A 14,935-nucleotide genomic window follows, 5' to 3' on the forward strand; every position below is an offset into this window, starting at 1 on the left:
CCTCCAAAATGGAGGTGCCCGAGCAATGTTGTTGCACCGTTCTACTCTGCTTCAGCCCTCAGGTCCCGTTGCCAGTTACCTGCCAGTTACCTGCCAGATTCCTGCCAGCTTGCTGTCCTAATCCTGCCTGATTTCCTGTTACCTGCCTGCCTGAGGTCCGACGGTCTGCCTTACAACTCCGGTCAGTCTGTCTAAGGACCAACTTGCCCGCTCACCTGGGAGCGCACATCAGCTACCTGCCTGCTTGCCTGAGGTCCGACGGTCTGCCTTACAACTCCGGTCAGTCTGTCTATGGACCAGCTTGCCCGCTCACCTGGGAGCGCTTCTCCGCTACCTGCCTGCTTGCCTGCCCGGAGGCTCCGCTGTCACGTGCTGTGACCACCAGCTATTCCAGACTCTTGCCCGCTCACCTGGGAGCGCTTCTCCGCTACCTGCCTGCTTGCCTACCTGGAGGCTCCGCCGTCACGTGCTGTGACCACCTGCTATTCCAGAGACTCTCGCTTGCTCACCTAGGAGCACACATCCTCCATCTGCCTTGCTAGCCTACCTGGAGGTTCAGCCATCACAGGTCGTACCTACCCCTTACCTAGAGACTGCCCCGGTCACTTGCCGTGACCTCCAGCCCGTTCTTCCAGAGACTGCCCCGGTCACTTGCCGTGACCTCCAGCCCGTTCTTCCAGAGACTGCCCTGATCACTTGCCGTGACCTCCTGCCCGTACACCCAGAGACTGTCCCGGTCACCTGCTGTGACTGCCTGCCTGGTCGCCACCCGCTCCCTTACAAGGACCGCTCCCTTGTATAGTAGCCCAGAGGTTCCGCCTCCCAGACCCGTTACAATGACATTTCCCGGTGAATGCATTTGTCACTGTTGAAAGCAATACAAAAGTGCAAAAATGCATAAAAAAATGCTACTTGTGAACATAGCCCAAGGTGTGGAGGAGTATTTTTGTTTTTGGTTATTTATTTTACCTTATACACAAGTCTTTACCCTGGAAAGGATGTTCCTTAACATATTTCACAGGAAAACCGTTTCAGTTTCGTTTTTGAACGTTTTATTGTTAGCCCGTAAAAGTGGCTTAATACCTCTGACCACGTTGTTGACAGCAGTGACCTGGGGGTCAGAAATGCTTCCTGGGCGATCCCCATTCAGTCCCCATGTCATTTGAGCACTGTCACTATCGTTTTGGGCACTTTTTAGGCTTTCTACAGACTGCCGGGGGTGCCGCCGCAAAAATGCTCGGGTCTCCCATAGACTAACATTGGGCTCGTTACTTGGGTCGAGCACCCGAGTATCACGGTGAGCTCGGTCCGAGCTTCGAGCACCCGAGCATTTTAGTGCTCGCTCAACACTAGAAATTAATACAATGCTGCCCATGACATGGTTACTGTATGGGGGCTTGTTATAATAACAGGCTGGGCTTATAATAAGACCCAGACTGTAAGAATAATAAGTCCCTTACCTCCCCATCTCCACCCTCTCCAAACAGCACCTATTAAATGCAATGTAGTGGATATAATCTCAGAAAACGAAACACTATAATATGGCCCCCAGCGCCCTGTCTTCCCTCCACAAACCCATCAGCTCCCACAATACCCCATCCTCTCACATTCATATGACATACCTGAATTTAATTAACCTAATAAATTCAGCCACCCTCAGATGAAGGTTGCAGGCAGCTAGTTAATGGATGGCACTGGCAATTTGTCATCCAACTTACTGGGGTGAGCAAAGAGCATAAGTTAAGGTCATGGCCAGGCAGTGTCTGAGGTAAATATCTGGTGGGCACTAGCACACAGGGGTGTCCAGAGTGTATGAACCAGAGCACCCACTGAGCGGAGCTAACTGTCCGAAGCTTATCAGGTTAGCACTGTAAAACACAGACGGAGACTCTGTGACTGCTAGTCAGTGTGAAAAGTCTCAGATAGGGGAGCAAGCATTTTGCTGCTCTCTGACACCTCAGAGCACCGCCTTCTTCCTTATCACAGAATCGGCCGTGGCTCTAGTGGGCCCCCCCAGTAGCTATGCTAATGCCTGGGACAATACTGTATGTGTAACAATTACACCCCTTCCATTCTTTTGTTTTTTTGTTCTATCTTATATTTGGCAATTGACGGCTAAGATGGCAGCTGCTTATGCTAAGCATGAGAAAACTGTGCTGATCCATTTGTGTGAGGAGCTAGGTCTCGATGGGGTCCGACAGTGTTGACCTGGAGGATGATAGCAGGCACCAACATGATATGGCACCAGAGCCAGGGACCAGCGGAGCACCAGGAAGCCCAGTTGTGGATTCGGTTCCAAAAGTGTCCGACTCAGATGGGGCCAGCAGCAGCCATAGCTCCCAGAGTGGAATGGACTCTTGCTTGTCACTCATTCTGCAGCAACTAGGAGGATGCGACCCTCAAATGCGGATGCAGCTTGTGCTACAAGAACACAAAGCAGAATGTGAGTTTACCGAACGACAGGATGAGAGAGCCAAGCAACAGGCCCAAGCCAAGTGAGAGCACCAGGTGGCATTAATTTGTCTCCAGAAGGAGCAATCTACCCCACAGTGAGTCCAGTAATGTCAACACCTTTAAACCCCATCCCGAGCATTTTCCTGTCATGGACAAGGTCACAGATCTGGACACGTTTTTGAGAGGGTTTAAAAAAAGGCCTGCAGATAGCGGGTTCGATATTTAACCACAGGGCTACGAGGAAAAGTTCTGGAGGCATTCACCGCTCTCCTTCGTGAACACAATTGAAACTATGAGGCCATCAAACAGGCCCTGATAAGGAAATATCAGCTGAACCCTTAGGTGTACTGAAAAAAGTTTTGGACCCTCCAAAGTGGACCTCACAAAAGCTACAGTGATATGGTGGACAGGCTCAGAACCAACTTCAAGCAGTGGGTCCAGAGATAATCGGTTACCACCTTTGAGGGTTTACAGGACCTGATGTTGAAGGACCAATCTTCATCTTTGCCCTGTGGAGGTGCGACAGTTCGTGAGTGACTGGGAGCCAAAGGAGGCCACCAAGGCCACGCAGATTGAAGCAGTCACCCGCTGGAAAGAGGTTAAGCCAACACCCAATGCCTCTGCCAGCCAGTCCTCCCCATCTTCCAGCACTCGGTCTGCATCTGACTCTGTCGTCGTTGCTTTACCTGCAACCGACCTGGACACATCAGCATCACCTGCCCGGAAAGGCAGAAGAGGCACCCTGCTTCCGAGGCCCAGAGTCCTAATGTAGCTTTACTTTTTGTGGGTGCGATGGTTGGGTGGGCCCGTGAAAACTTGCAACAGTTTACAGTGGGGACACCGTCACTGTTTGGCTCAAGGACACTGGTGCAGAACGAACCCTCATCCGCCCTAAGTTTGTGTTGCCTGAAGAACTTATCGCTGGGACGATCCCGCATTGTCACCGGGATTGAGGGTGCTCGAAGACCTTTACCGATGGCCCAGGTTTTCCTAGACTGGGGTGCCAAGAGGGGGTTAAGGGAAGTGTAGGTGTCCGAGAACCTCCCCACAAATGTTTTGTTTGGAACTGATCTGAGATGATTGGTCGCTCAATACATTCATGACAACCCTCACAGATCTGGTACTTTGTGTGATTCAAATGTCAATAACTTAGATGTCAATGTCAAGCATGATGATCATGTGTTTTGTTGTATAGGAGAACTCAGCCATGTCATGCTGCGGGATGATGTTGCTGAGGATCCCCTAAAAGGAGCCAGCATCAGTGCTTAGGGTGACATGAATAAGCACGGGGATCATGAAGGCGGTGGTTCCGTGCAGCTGACCAGTGTCACTACAGACTGTGACATGGCCGGTGGTAGCTGCCACATGATTAGCATTGCTCCTGAGGTATCAGGGAGGTGGGAAAAGTTTTTATCCCCAGCCTGTTAGGATGGTGGGAAAGTGTGTCCCATAGCCTGTCAGGATGAGGGAAAAGTGTTGGGCACAGCCTGTCAGGATGATGGGAAAGCGGTACCCATTGCCTGTCAGGGTGAAGGAAAAGTGTTGCCTACATTCTGTCAAGGTGATAGGAAAGTGTTATCCCCAGCCTGTCAGGATGGCGGGAAAGTGTGTCCCACAGCTTGTCAGGGTGATAGGAAAGAGATACCCATAGCCTATCAGGGTGATGGGAAAGCGTTATCCACAGCCTTGCAGGATAGTGTTGCCTACAGTCTGTCAAGGTGATGGGAAAGTGTTATCCACAGCCTGTCAGGATGGTGGAAAAGTAGTATCCCCAGTCTGTCAGGGTGAGAGAAAAGGGTTACTCACAGCCTGTGAGGCTGATGGGAAAGTGTTGTTATCACCCGGAGAGACAGCCTACATAGCCGCTGTCACTCGCAGTCTGAGTGCCCAGAACACAGGTAAAGCTCTGCCTTCTGGACCCTCATCATCCAGTGGGATAACAGGACCAGCTACTGACCGAGAGCAGGTCCCAGAGGGTTACTGTGAGGTTGAGGCCTTAACGTTGCTTTTGGCTTACCCTAGCCAGGAGCTTCAGATTGCCCTACCCATAGATGCCAGTCTTGAGGCGCTGAATGACCTCACGGAGAAGCCCATTTCCAAGTCCAAGAAGGAGAGAGTATTATAGGATCCAGGGAGGTTGTGCCATGAGATGGGCTTGCGAGACGATCAGTAAATCAGTCTCCTATGCCACCTCTAAAAGAAGTGGGTGTCATGGAAAAAATTTAAATCCATACAGACATCTCTGGAGAGGTGGCATATCACCCTCACATTGAACATATAGGTTTAATTATACCTGGGAAAGTGAGAAAGAACTTACATGTAAACCTCCATTGTGTTATGATCTGCTACAAGCACTAAGGAAAGACAGGAGATCTGTCCCTACAATAGAACTAAACTGGATCCCTACGATGTAACGGGGAACCTGATCCTGCGATCAGACCCGCTAAAGTCCTCCGCTAGTCTGTACGAAGACCTATAGATGCAAGGAAGGGATCTCTACAAGAACTAGGGACTGGGATAAAGTTGGACACCTCCTAGCAGAAATTGTAGCAGTAAAAGACAAACACACAACATAGAACATAGAGGTCAGAAGACCTAGCAAAACAAACAGAGAAAGGTAACAGAGCACCAAGCTAGCTCAAGAGTAGCAATTACAATGAAGTCCAGCAAGGCGAGGAGGGCGGAGCCGGATTAAATAGGCAAAAAATGTCATGTGACCAGCAAACTAGAAAAAAAACAACAGGAGAGTTCTAACAGTACCCCCTCTTCTAAGAGGATCCTCCGGATCCCCTAGGCCCGGGCTTATCAGGAAACCTCCTGTGAAACGCTCTGACAAGTCTGGAAGCAGAAACATCATCCGCCCTCACCCATGAGTTATCCTCGGGTCCGAAACCCTTCCAAGCGATGAGATACTGCAAACTCCCTCTATACCGTCTAGAATTTAGGATGCGGGAAATTTCATATTCCCCGTCCTCCACCACCGGAGGAACAGTGGCAGAGGCGTCATCAACCGACACATCAGCTCTTTTCAACAGAGAAACATGAAACACCGGATTAATCTTCCAGGAGGTAGGAACCTCCAACCTAACAGCAGATTGGTTAACTATCTGAAGCACCTTAAAGGGCCCTACAAACTTGGGACCCAATTTTTTAGAAGGAATCCTCAATCGCAGATTCTTAGAGGACAACCAAACCATGTCACCAATAGCAAATGAAACCTCTTGCCGTTTCCTATCAAGGTACCTCTTAGATTTTTTGTTAGCCTCCTGAAGATTATCACGCACATCCGTCCAAAATCTCTCCAAATCACCGGAAAAACTCTCCTCCTCATGCACAGCCGATACCAATTTGGAGAATGACCCAAAAGACGGATGTCTCCCAGAACAACAAAAAAAAGGCGAACACCCAGCAGAAGAGGATGTATGGTTGTTAAGAGCAAATTCAGCAAGTGGCAGAAACTCAGACCACCCCTCTTGATTGTCTGCCACAAAGCAACGCAAGAACTGCTCAACATCCTGGTTCTTTCTTTCTGTCTGGCCATTAGACTCAGGATGATATCCGGATGAAAACGACAAATGAACTCCCAACCTGTCACAAAAGGCACGCCAAAAACGAGCCACGAACTGAGGTCCCCTATCAGAAACAATGTCAGTAGGAACGCCATGTAGTCTGACAATTTCCTTGACAAAGGCCTTAGCGAGTGTCTTAGCGCAAGGCAGTTTGATGAAGGGAACCAAGTGACACATCTTGCTAAAACGGTCCACGACCACCCAGATGACCGTGAAACCTTCAGAGGGGGGAAGGTCAGTAATAAAGTCCATAGCCAGATGTGTCCAAGGTGCACTAGGAACCTCCAGAGGGCAAAGCAACCCCGCAGCAGGAGCATGCGAAGACTTAGATCTAGCACACACAGTACATTGACGCACCCACTTAATGACTTCCTTCTGCCATCCAGGCCACCAAAAACTGCGACCTACAAGTCTCTTGGTCTCAGAAATTCCTGGATGACCTGCCAACCGAGACTCATGACACTCAACAAACAAATCTCTCCTAAAGGTCCTAGGCACAAACAACCTCCCATGGGGAGTGTTAGATGGGGCATTCTCCTGAGCTTTAAGAATCTCATCCTCCAAAACGGAGTCCAAAGCAGCAATCACAACACCTTCTTGTAAAATGCTCTCCTCCTCCTCCTCAGCACCAACCATGGGAGAAAAGCGGCGAGACAAAGCATCCGCTTTAACATTCTTGGTACCCGGGATGTAAGTAACGGAAAAATTAAACCGCGAGAAAAAAAGTGCCCACCTAGCCTGACGGGCATTCAAGCGCTTGGCAGCATCAAGATAGATCAGATTTTTATGATCAGTGAAAACCTGAATGGGAAATTCAGCACCTTCCAAGAGATGACGCCAGTGTTCAAATGCGAGTTTAATAGCCAGCAATTCCCGATTACCAATATCGTAATTAAGTTCAGTCTCAGAAATTTTTTTTTAAAAAAAGGCACAGGGATGTACTCCATCCTTGCTTTCCTGAGACAACACCGCACCGACCCCCACAGAAGAAGCATCAACCTCAACCAAAAACGGCTTAGTCACATCAGGCTGCATAAGGATGGGGGCAGAGCTGAACCTCTCCTTTAGAAACACAAAAGCTTCAATGGCCTCAGAAGTCCACTGAACCGCATTAGCACCTTTCCTGGTGAGATCGGTCAGCGGTTTGACAATAATAGAAATTTTTTTTATGAATTTTCTGTAATAATTGGCGAAACCCAAAAACCTCTGTATCGATTTCAAACCAATAGGCCTAGGCCATTCCTGCACAGCTTGAACTTTAACCGGGTCCATCTCAAAACCTTCACTGGAGATAATGTAACCCAAAAAACTAATTCTCTGTACAGCAAACTCACATTTCTCTAGCTTAGCAAAAAGCGAATTGTCCATTAATAACTGTAAAACCTCACGTACGCTCCGCCAATGAGACTCCAGATCAGGCAAATAAATCAGAATGTCATCCAAATACACAACCACATTTTTGCCGATCAAAGGTCTAAGGATGTCATTAATAAGACTCTGAAAAAATGCTGGAGCATTGGTAAGACCAAAAGGCATAACCAGATTCTCAAAATGACCCACAGGAGTGTTAAAAGCAGTCTTCCATTCATCACCCTCCTTCATGCGCAACAAATTGTATGCCCCCCGGAGATCAATTTTAGAGAACCACTTGGCCCCCACTAACTGGTTAAACAAATCAGGAATCAATGGCAGTGGGTAAGGATTGCATACAGTAATTTTATTAATCTCACGAAAGTCCAGACAAGGACGTAAACCGCCATCTTTTTTTTTTACAAAAAAAAAATCCAACAGCCACAGGAGACTTGGAAGGCCTAATGTGACCGGCGGCCAAGCTTGTCTGTATGTATTCCTCCAAAGCCTTTCTCTCAGGAATAGTAAGATTAAATAAACGACTTTTAGGAAGAGTCGCTCCGGGGACAAATTCAATGGTACAATCATAGTCTCTTTGGGGAGGCAAAATTTGTGACTCCTCCTCAGAAAAAAACTCTCCAAAAATCCTGAATAGGTACAGGTAATTCCCCTTTTTCCACCGCAGCAATACGTCCGTTACAACACTTGTCATAACATTTAGGGCTCCAGGACTTAATTTCATTGGTAGACCAATCCAGTACAGGATTGTGCAATTTTAACCAGGGCAACCCCAAAATTACTGGAGAATGCAAATTATTTAATACTACCAAATCCAAATTCTCTTGATGAATACCATTAATAGTGAGGGGAAATTCACAGACCTTGTGAGTAACACTCTTCAAGGGAGAGCCATCAACAGAAACCACAGCAATAGGGGATGACAAAGGTTTAGGTTTTAATTTAAGTTTTTCCAAGAATCCCCCATCAATCACATTCAGAGTAGAACCACAATCCACAAATACCCGAAATTCAATTAATTCTTCCTGAGCAGCGGTAGTAGCAGATAGGAATACTCCCTTAGTATTTAAACAGGCTATACGTGCATGACTGACCATTTTTTTTCTTTGTTCATACGAAGCACACAGTTCTTAATAAAATGACCAGAATTTCCGCAATAAAAGCACAAACCTCCAGAAAGCCTGCGGTCTTTTTCCTGAGAGCGGGGTGCCATCGCCCCAATCTCCATCGGCTCTCCTTTGTCAGCACAGACCCTCTCAAAACTCGGAGCTGACATGGCAGAGGATTTACTCTCATTAACCCTTGCACGCAGTCTCCTGTCCACCCGTATGGCTAATTGCATTGCCTCCTGCAAGTTTCCAGGTGTAGGATAAGCAATCAGCAAATCCTTAACCTTTTCACCTAGCCCTGCAAGAAACAAACTTTTCAAAGCTGAATCGTTCCACCCCACCTGGGCAGACCACCGACGGAAGTGAGAACAATATTTTTCCACATTACCTGATCCCTGCCTCAGACGTCTCAATTCAGACTCAGCAGATGAGACACGATCAGGATCATCGTACAACAAACCCAAAGCAGAAAAAAAACTATCCACTGATCTAAAGCACGGATCACTAGGTTGGAGAGAAAAGGCCCATCCCTGAGGATCTTTGCGCAAAAGTGACATTATGAACCCTATGCGCTGTGATTCATCACCAGAGGATCTGGGTCTTAAACGAAAATACAATAAACAAGCATTTTTAAAAGAAAAAAAATCTTGTTGTTCACCAAAAAATAGATCAGGCAGACGTACCTTTGGCTCCACAAAATGTGCTCCAGAACAGCTACTCACGTGTTGTTGGAGCTCGGCCACCTCCAGAGAGAGTCCCTGCAAGCGTTGAGACAAATCTTGAACTGAGACCATGATGGAAACTGGAGGTCTTTCCTTAGAGAAATTTATTTATATTTTTTTGGGCTGGACTTACTTTTATGATCTGCTACAAGCACTAAGGAAAGACAGGAGATCTGTCCCTACAATAAAACTAAACTGGATCCCTACGATGTAACGGGGAACCTGATCCTGCGATCAGACCCGCTAAAGTCCTCAGCTAGTCTGTACGAAGACCTATAGATGCAAGGAAGGGATCCCTACAAGAACTAGGGACTGGGATAAAGTTGGACACCTCCTAGCAGAAATTGTAGCAGTAAAAGACAAACACACAACATAGAACATAGAGGTCAGAAGACCTAGCAAAACCAACAGAGAAAGGTAACAGAGCACCAAGCTAGCTCAAGAGTAGTAATTACAATGAAGTCCAGCAAGGCCAGGAGGGCGGAGCCGGATTAAATAGGCAAAAAAGGTCATGTGACCAGCAAACTAGAAAAAACCAACAGGAGAGTTCTAACACATTGAAGTAGAACTTCACATTAAACATATGGGATTAATTAGAACTGGGGAGGAGAGGAACTAATTATAACTGGGGAAGTGAGAGGGAGCTGACACTTCAACCTCCATTGAAGTAGGGACCTCCTGCAGTGACCAGGTATTTACCACAGGAGATCAGCTCTGGGAACCAGTGACTAGAGCGGGGGATTTGTTTACGCAGAGGCAGGGAAGTACAATTCCCAGGCAATAGCTTCCTCTGATCAAAGCACTGTTCTGAGACTTTTTGGAGCCAGTAGTCAGTGATGAATATTTGGGGTTTGCGTTGATCCGATATGTGTGAGAGATATATTTTCAGCGTCGTAGCAAAGGAACGAACATAACGCATTCACTCACATCACATTAAGGCCATTCTAACCCCTCCAACTTAATACTGGTCTGAAGGATGATGCTATCCATGTCATGTTTCATCTCTATAGAAAGGTAAAATCGCAATAGGAAACATGACTCTAATATCTACTGCCTGGGACCTCCAGAGGCGAAAGTTAGGGATCTCATGAAATTTGAAAAGACATAGCACATCCCACAACCAGCCCCCATATGAGCTCAGCAAGGGGAGGTATATGGGCGTAACCTTGATCTAATAAAAATGAGAGTTTGGGTGTCTGTCATTGTTCATTCTGGAAGACATAGTTTGCTATAAGTGTGTTCCATTTATCTAATCGGAGCGCTTCCCTCCATAAAGGTAAGAGCCATTCCTGCAACATCAGGTTTAGTACTTCTCTTTCGTTATTCATTTTTATTCCATGTAATTGTATACACCGTATTGTTTTGTTTCCATTTTGTGTCATCTTTGTATATTTTTATAAACACTGCTTACCTTTCCGGATTAAATATATAAAATTAAATAGCTCTGCTCCTCTTGCTCTGTAAACTGCACATCTTAAGCCATATGCTACCTGTAACTGGTGTCCAATCAGCCCGTATAAATGTATATATTACATACGTTGAATCAGAGGTGTTAATACCATACTCTCACTGTGTGATCAACCATAACCGGCCTAGTAGTGGAAGCAGCCACGGTGTCGTGGTCCCCGGCTGCTAACTTTGACAGACTGGTGACAGTGGTGGAATGTGTGTGACCCCACTGCTCCCTCTCCGGGTGTCCTCCCCTGACATCATATATCTTATCAGTGCTCCAAGCTAACAGCACTTTTAGTTATTTTCACATTCTACTTATGCTCTGACCCTATTAAAAAAGTTAGGATGGGAACATTATTGCACAGACAAGGAGTGTTGTTGTAAAGACATAAAAGCGATACAGAATAATTATGTAACTTCAAACACTGAAAACTCAGCCACAAAGTAAGATATTTACCATATACTAAAGAGCCTTTTTTATAACTATATCTTTTCAATAACATTATTTATTTCCCTCATGTACATAGCACCATGAACTCCACAGCCATTATCATCACTGTCCCTAATCACAATCTAAGTTCCCTATCAGTATGTCTTAGGAGTGTGTGAGGAAAAGGGAGAACCTGGAGGAAACCCACGCAAACACGGGGAAAACATACAAACTCCTTTTAGATGTTGTTTTTGGTGGGATTTGAGCCCAGGACCCCAGCGCTGCAAGGCTACAGTGCTAACCACTGAGCCATCATATTTATCCATTGAAGACTAGCTGAATGAATGAAAATAATTTTCCTCTGTTTTAAGCTTGTCTTTTAAAACACCAAAGATGATGAAATAATATTAAAAAATGTGTCCTCTATGGGGACAATTTGGAAATTATCTTCAGAACATTATCAATGACTTTCTCTGCATTTTACCATGAGCATTTAAATCATGGTTATTATGGCCATTATAGCAGTGATTGTACTGATGTAGCTGAGAGAACCGTGAGGAAAAATAGCAGAATGTAATTGGTGATACATTTGTGTTTTGTCATGTGAGTCATTCAGGTCTTGTATGTGACGCATTCCTGTTATGTGGGGGGATTCCTCAATAATGAGACATGCATTGCAGCACAATTCACATTCTCCTGACCAGTAGGAGTAAAGTCACGACTGATCCAGCAATCTAGAGTGAGATGACAAGAAGCTGAGCCCCTTCCCACATGACAACCAAGCAATGAGAGAACTGCAAATGCCTCTGTAATAATAGCTTGCTGGTAAAACCATGATCTACATGAATTTGTAGACTTGGATTGTGATAACTTAGATTTCACTGCAATAATTAATTGTAAAAAAAAGAAAAACAGACACATCAGTCAATGGTTAATAGCAATGCGGTGGGATATGCTGAATCAGACAACCTGACCCACTCTACACACACCAAGCAAAGGCTCATGTTGGGATACTTCATGTGCTGATGGCCTCACGTTGCATTGCAGACTGATGAGGGTGTTTGGTACAATGTCATCCAGCCACAGTGTGAGTGGGGTGTCCTTCTCTGGAAGGTCTTCTGCACATGGTCCAAGAACTGAACTTCTACCAGTTCAAGGTTAATACTGCTGTGGTCATTACAAAGTGGTGCCAAGCTATTGTATAGGGCATGACTGCACAAAGACGTATTACTAGGGTATAGGTGAGGAGATAGAAGGCAAGAGAAAGAGAGAGCGCCCCGACCCTGCAATTAGCAGACGGTGCAATATATATATATATATATATATATATATATATATATATATATACACACACACACGTCTGTGTACGGTGGAAATAGCCTGTTTGTGTGAATTCAAATGACATTAGCTAGTAATATATTATAGATAGCAAATGTGTGAGAGATATAAATAGTCCTATAGATAGATATATGATAAGGAGATGCATAGATATTTATACATAGCTCGTATGTGATAGAGACAGCTATAAATAATTTGTGATCGCCATACACAGATCAATACATAGATCTAGATCATTTGTTATACATATATAGATAATTTGTGAAAGAGATCTAGCTGACTTCCGGCTGAAGCAATTCTGATGGCTCTAATACAATATGTATTGTAATCCTCATATACAATACAAATAGATGAGGAGCCTCATATTGCTCCATGTACAGAGCTTGTAGCTGGGAAATGCCAGCCTCCCTCTGCTCCCCTCATTAAAATGCTGACTCTCCTGCTGCAGGATTTTTCCTCAGATGCCATCACTGTGCCCTATAATGGTAATCTTGCTAATGAGCAGCGAGCATGGAAGCAGTGGTGCAGCCTCTCACCTCGTCCGTCGTGTCCTGCCGCTGCCTGTTTACAGCATTGTTCGCAGTCTCCTCCGCAGTGTAGATGCTGCTTCTGGGCAGGATGTCTCCAGCTTCTCCTCCTGGTCCAGTACGTGCAGCAGCTCTGTGTCTGCTCTTAGAGCGTGTGCACAGCTCCAGCACAACATGCAGCCCCTTCAGTCCACGGGCTTCTCATATATGGAGCTTGTGCTTTCCTTCTCCTCCGTGCTGCAGCTGTCTAGGGGCTTGTGCTTTCCTTCTCCTCCGTGCTGCAGCTGTCTAGGGGCTTGTGCTTTCCTTCTCCTCCGTGCTGCAGCTGTCTAGGGGCTTGTGCTTTCTGGTCAGGATGCTCACAGCTCCCTTGCACACATCCTGCTAGTCTCTCTCTGCTAAAGAGCCACACACAGCAGTTTCCTGCTCTCCCTCTTTCCTTAGTCTGTGGCTCTCCACTTGTGATTAATCATTCAGGGACATGGTGTAATTTGTCACTCATGAGCAGCACTCCAGTCAGGGTCGGGACTAGGGGTAGGCAGGGTAGGCACCTGCCTAGGGCGAAACCTCCTGCCTACCCGAGGGAGGTGCATTTCAGAAATAAAAAAACTGACGTTGCTGAATGCCTGCAGCTGCCCACCTTCCTCTGGCCGCAGGCATTCAGCACAGTGATAGCTGGAGTGCAGGCTCACAGGGCAGCAGTGTCAGTTACTGTAATCAGCTTCCTGCTCGGCCGGGAACCCTGGCGTATACAGAGGACATCGCAATGCAGTGACGCCAATGCGCCGTCCGGCACCCACTGATGCACCAGGTGGACGAGGTGATGGAGCCGTGCTGGACAGGAAGCCTGAATTAGGTGAGTAGAAGGTTTTTATTCACATGTCAGACCAAAGCACGTTCATCTCTGGGACACAGAACCCGTCTCCTTCCTGAGCGGTATGATTGCTGGACATTCCCATCTTGTTTGTACTTGCGTATAATTGTTTGTACATATGAATGAAACACCTTCAGGTATTTTGAAATTGTACCCAAGGATGAGCCAGACTTGTGCAAGTCCACAATTCTCTTCCTGATATCTTGGCTGATTTCTTTAGACTTTCCCATGATGCTACACAAAGAAGCATTGTGTGCATTAAAATACATCCACAGGTGTCTCTAATTAACTCAGATGTTGCCAAAAAATAAGCTTCTAAACACATGACATCATCATATGGGCAGTCCAGAATTGTTTAAAGGCATGGTAATCTTAGTGTATGTAAACTTTTGACTTTGCTGTAAGTAATAAAAATGCCTTAAAACATTCTCTCTCTCTCATTATTCTGGCATTTGGCAAATATTAAAAAATATGGTAATCCTAATTGACCTAAAACGGGAAAGGTTTATTCTGATTTCATGTCAGATATTGAGAAAAACATGCATATATGTCTTTTTATATAGTGTATGCAAATTGTCTCTTCAGAGAGGAAGAGGACCAGAACTCTAGTGCCACCTACAGGAAGTAGCAATCCTAAAAGTCAATAGTGACCCTTTAACGAGCCTTATCACATGACTTAGGATATAAGCCTGAACCAGAAACTCAATTTGCAGACACTGTGCTTCGGGGTACTGCCCCTCGTCAGTGCAAAGTGTGAGTTCTGGTTTGACTGGGTGAGAGGCGTCAGACCGTATCTAAGGGGTAACATTTCTCCTTGCGGAGAGCGACATGTTAAGCATGTCACGGTGACGAGACTTTTAAAGCCGCAATGCTCCTCTGGGAAATATGCAAATTGTCTCTTCAGAGAGGAAGAGGACCAGAACTCTAGAGCCACCTACAGGAAGTAGCAATCCTAAAAGTCAATAGTGACCCTTTGATGACCCTTTAACCCTTTATATAGTGTATGTAAACTTCTGGTTTCAACTGTACTGATGAGGGTTATGGTGTATTTATTTACTTATAGTGGATCTTCTGATGTATTTATGTTCTGGT

General features: G+C 45.9%; 1 protein-coding gene across 1 annotated transcript in view; it reads right to left on the minus strand.

Annotated features, from left to right (window-relative positions):
* The window catches only part of DIRAS1 (DIRAS family GTPase 1), a 108,624-nt gene extending 94,928 nt beyond the window's left edge, over positions 1-13,696 (minus strand). Inside the window, exon 1 of the mRNA XM_073685597.1 lies at positions 12,979-13,696. The gene's annotated coding sequence lies outside the window, so the exon portion shown is untranslated. The remainder of the gene's footprint in view (positions 1-12,978) is intronic.
* Between the last annotated feature and the right edge of the window lie 1,239 nt (positions 13,697-14,935).

Source organism: Phyllobates terribilis, unplaced genomic scaffold, assembly GCF_046119375.1.
Source record: "Phyllobates terribilis strain yellow unplaced genomic scaffold, ASM4611937v1 Scaffold_1__5_contigs__length_1240528914, whole genome shotgun sequence".
Classification (NCBI taxonomy): domain Eukaryota; kingdom Metazoa; phylum Chordata; class Amphibia; order Anura; family Dendrobatidae; genus Phyllobates; species Phyllobates terribilis.